The sequence below is a fragment of the Pyrus communis genome, chromosome 13 (genome assembly GCF_041283825.1).
Source record: "Pyrus communis isolate YQ-2024b chromosome 13, ASM4128382v1, whole genome shotgun sequence".
Classification (NCBI taxonomy): Eukaryota; Viridiplantae; Streptophyta; class Magnoliopsida; order Rosales; family Rosaceae; genus Pyrus; species Pyrus communis.
The window spans coordinates 20,001-25,000 of record NC_142577.1 but is presented as its reverse complement, the minus strand read 5'-3'; the positions used below and the strand labels follow the sequence as shown (position 1 = coordinate 25,000).

General features: G+C 58.5%; 1 non-coding gene across 1 annotated transcript in view; it reads right to left on the bottom strand.

The window, feature by feature from the left end:
• Nucleotides 1-1,563: 1,563 nt before the first annotated feature.
• Nucleotides 1,564-5,000, bottom strand: part of LOC148691508 (25S ribosomal RNA) — a 3,499-nt gene continuing 62 nt past the window's right edge. The window contains exon 1 of the ribosomal RNA XR_015955393.1: nucleotides 1,564-5,000. This exon is cut by the window's right edge and continues 62 nt beyond it. This is a non-coding gene — a ribosomal RNA (25S ribosomal RNA).

Genomic DNA, 5,000 nt, shown 5'->3' with positions numbered 1-5,000 from the left:
GGCGAGGCTAGCAGCGAGTTTTTTGAGTGCCAAGATGCGAGGTTGGCATGTCATTGGCATGCCATGGCCGACATTTTGCGAGCCTTGGCATGTCATTGGCATGCCACGGTCGACATTTTGCGGGGCTTGGCATGTCATTGGCATGCCACGGTCGACATTTTGCGAGGCTTGGCATGACATTGGCATGTCATTGCCATGCCAGCGCCGACATTTTGCGAGGCTTGGCATGTCATTGGCATGCCACGGTCGACATTTTGCGAGGCTTGACATGACATTGGCATGCCGCGGTCGACATTTTGCGAGGCTTGGCATGTCATTGGCATGCCGCGGTCGACATTTTGCGAGGCTTGGCATGTCATTGGCATGCCGCGGTCGACATTTTGCGAGGCTTGGCATGTCACTGGCATGTCATTGGCATGCCACGGTCGACATTTTGCGAGGCTTGGCATGTCGATGGCATGCCACGGTCGACATTTTGCGAGCCTTGGCATGTCATGGGCATGCCACGGTCGACATACTGCGAGGGTTGGCATGTCACTGGCATGTCATTGGCATGCCACGGTCGACATTTTGCGAGGCTTGGCATGTCGCTGGCATGCCACGGTCGACATACTGCGAGGCTTGGCATGTCCCTGGCATGTCATTGGCATGCCACGGTCGACATTTTGCGAGGCTTGGCATGTCGCTGGCATGCCACGGTCGACATACTGCGAGGCTTGGCATGTCACTGGCATGTCATTGGCATGCCACGGTCGACATTTTGTGAGGCTTGGCATGTCGCTGGCATGCCATGGTCGACATTTTGCGAGCCTTGGCACATGCCATGATCGATATTTTCCGAGTCTTGGCTTGTCATTGGCATGTCAAAGACAAATCATGACACGCATTGTGCCGACACTTTGCGAGTCTTGGCACGTCGCGACATACATTTTCCCGACATGACAAAGTCCAAATCTTCAAAGCTAATGTCCGACAAGACTTCTTTTTGCGCTTTGATTTGGTAGCCAACTTTTAGACCGAGAAACCCTTTACTCAAGTGTCGTCGTCGTTTTTTTGGCTTGGCCATTGCAATCACAACCATTGCTTTATTGGACTACGAAATATGTTCACATGACTTAGGACCCCAACATTAGACGGTCCGCTTTTGCCATTCACTAATCGCCTAACAACCCGGGGACTATAACAACGGGGAGCATTATATTGTGCCGGGGAAAACGTCGATATCGAACGCACCGCGACATGCCATTGACAATGTGCATTGTTAGCCGTGGCCGCCGCTTGTCCGCATAAAGCGATGCTCGGGCACCTTTTGACATGTCATAACAAATCACATGGGTTGCACTAGCCTCGCTTGTTGTCAACACAAAGCAAGGCTATACGTCAAAATACACAACAAAGTTAAAGTCCCGACATGACTTGGGAACGAAACACGGGCAGAGTTAAAAAAGTCCCGACATGCCAAAGCGTTAGGAATTTTTGCCCAATTGTCGACTAATAGCCTCGCCTCTCGAAACATGGGTAAATTGAGAAGAGGGGGGGGGAGGGGAGGGGAAGGGGAGGGGGACGAATCGAAGCGACGCGGGGCCGAATCTCGGTGGGATCGTGGCGCAAGGCCACTCGCCACTTACAATACCCCGGCCGCGTATTTAAGTCGTCCGCAAAGGATTCTACCCGCCGCTCGGTGGGGAATTACGATTCAAGGCGGCCGGCGCGGCCGGTCCGCCGCGGCGGCCCCTCGACCAACGACATGAGCCTTTTTGGGGGCCGAGGCCCCTTCTGGCAGGTCGGCAAGGGCGGCGGCGGCGCACGCGCCGCTTCTAGCCCGGATTCGACTTAGAGGCGTTCGGCCATAATCCGGCGCACACGAGTCGCTTCCGCGCCACCGGCTTTTCAACCAAGCGCGATGACCAATTGTGCGAAATTCAACGGTTCCTCTCGTACTAGGTTGAATTACTATTGCGACGCCGTCATCGGCGCAGGGTAAAAATAACTCTTGTCTCACGACGCGCCTAAACCCGACACTCACGTTCCCTATTGGTGGGTGAACAATCCAACACTTGGTGAATTCTCGCTATCACAATGATAGGTGAAGAGCCGACATCGAAGGATCAAAAAGCAACGTCGCTATGAACGCTTGGCGCCACAAGCCGATATCCCTGTGGTAACTTTTCCGACACCTCTAGCTTCAAATTCCGAAGGTCTAAAGGATCGATAGGTGCCACGCTTTCACGGTTCGTATTCGTACCGGAAATCGAATCAAACGAGCTTTTACCCTTTTGTTCCACACGAGATTTCTCGTTCTCGTTGAGCTCATCTTAGGACACCCGCGTTATCTTTTAACGGAGGTGTGCCGCCCCGCCCAAACTCCCCACCTCGACAATGTCTTCCGCCCGGGATCGGCCCGCGCGAGCGGACCTTGGTTCCAAAAAGAGGGGCGATGCCCCGCCTCCGATTCACGGAATAAGTAAAATAACGTTAAAAGTAGTGGTATTTCAATTTCGCCGCGAGGCTCCCACTTATACTACACCTCTCAAGTCATTTCACAAAAAGCCGGACTAGGAGTCAAGCTCAACGGGGTCTTCTTTCCCCGCCGATTCCGCCAAGCCCGTTCTCCTTGGGCGTGGTTTCGCCGGGATAGTAGACGGGGGGACGAGGGGAATCTCGTTAATCCATTCATGCGCGTCACTAATTAGATGACGAGGCATTTGGCTACCTTAAGAGAGTCATAGTTACTCCCGCCGTTTACCCGCGCGCTTGGTTGAATTTCTTCACTTTGACATTCGGAGAACCGGCGGGAAATCACATTGCGTTAGCATCCGCGGGGAGACCATCGCAATGCTTTGTTTTAATTAAACGATCGGATTCCCCTTGTCCGTACCCGGTTACCCGAGCCGAATGTTCGCCGCCCGGGGGAAGGGCCCCCGAGGGGGACCGTTCCCGGTCTTTTTTTCCGGCCGGCACGCGGCGACCCGCTCTCGCCGCGGGGGCAGCCTTCGGCGAGTCCGCCGACGGGGCCCGACGGGTTCCGGGGCGCGGGACCCCCGTGCCCATTCCTCGGAGCCAATCCTTTTCCCGAAGTTACGGATCCATTTTGCCGACTTCCCTTGCCTACATTGTTCCATCGACTCGCAGGCCGTTCACCTTGGAGACCCGATGCGGTTATGAGTACGACCGGGCGCGGACGGTACTCGGTCCTCCGGATTTTCAAGCGGGCCGCGGGGGGCGCACGGGACACCGCGCGGCGTGCGGGTGCTCCTTCCGTGCCCGGGCCGGACCCTACCTCCGGGGCCGAGCCGGTTCGGGCGGGGGGGGGGGCGTTAAAACGCAAAAAGATAACTCTTCCCGAGGCCCCCCGCCGACGTCTCCGGACTCCCCTAACGTCGCCGTCAACCGCCGCGTCCCGGTTCGGGGAATTTTAACCCGATTCCCTTTTCGAAGTTCGCGCCGGTCGCGCTATCGGACGGGCTTCCCCCGTCTCTTAGGATCGACTAACCCATGTGCAAGTGCCGTTCACATGGAACCTTTCCCCCTCTTCGGCCTTCAAAGTTCTCATTTGAATATTTGCTACTACCACCAAGACCGCACCGACGGCCGCTCCGCCGGGCTCGCGCCCCCGGCTTCGCGGCGACCGCCGCGCCCTCCTACTCATCGGGGGCCCGGCGCTTGCCCCGACGGCCGGGTGTGGGTCGCGCGCTCGGGCGCGCCATCCATTTTTTCGGGGCTAGTTGATTCGGCGGTGAGTTGTTACACACTCCTTAGCGGATTTCGACTTCCATGACCACCAGTCCCCGTCGTCTTAATCGACCAACACCCTTTGTGGGTTCTAGGTTAGCGCGCGGTTGGGCACCGTAACCTCGGGCTTCCGGCTCATCCCGCACGCCGGCGCCTCGCTTACCAAAAATGGCCCACTTGGAGCTCTCGATTCCGTGGCGCGGCTCGGACCGAAGGCGCCCGCGCCGTCCTACCTATTTAAAGTTTGAGAATAGGTCGAGGGCGTTGCGCCCCCGATGCCTCTAATCATTGGCTTTTACCCGATAGAACTCGTTCACGAGCTCCGGCTATCCCGAGGGGAAACTTCGGAGGGGAACCGGCTACTAGACGGTTCGATTAGTCTTTCGCCCCTATACCCAAGTCGGACGAACGACTTGCACTCGGGATCGCTCGCGGGCCTCCACCAGAGTTTCCTCTCGCTTCGCCCCGCCGAGGCATAGTTCACCATCTTTCGGGTCCCGGACAGGCATGCTCTCACTCCTCGAACCCTTCTCGGAAGATCAAGGTCGGTCGGCGGTGCAACCCTCGAGGGGATCCCGCCGCCGGCCTTCCTTGCGCCTTACGGGTTTGATCGCCCGTTGACTCGCACGCATGTCGACTCCTTGGTCCGTGTTTCAAGACGGGGCCGAATGGGGAGCTCGCTGGCCGACGCCGGGAGCGCGCGCTGTCGGCGCACGCCCGGACGGCGCGCGCCGCCCGCCACGATCGCGTCGGACGGCGTCTCCGCGGGCATATCAACGGCCGGGCTTTGGCCGCCTCCGCAATCCGCGCGGTCCACGCCCCGAGCCGACCTGGCGGACCGGTCATCGACCGTTCCACATCCGGCCGGGGCGCATCGCCGGCCCCCATCCGTCCTCCCTCCCGACAATTTCAAGCACTCTTTGACTCTCTTTTTCAAAGTCCTTTTCATCTTTCCCCTCGCGGTACTTGTTTGCTATCGGTCTCTCGCCCGTATTTAGCCTTGGGGGACAGAATTTACCGCCCGATTGGGGGGCGCATTCCCAAACAACCCGACTCGCGGGCCGCCGGCGCCTGGTGGCGACAGGGTCCGGGCACGACGGGGCTTCTCACCTTCCTCCGGCGCCACCTTCCGGAGGGGACTTGGGCCCGGTCCGCCGCCGCCGAGGACGCTTTCTCCGGACTGCCCTTCGAACGCCGACGGCGCCCGATTCTCAGCCGGGCCGTTCCCGGTTCGCTCGCCGTTACTAGGGGGAATCCTCGTAAGTTTC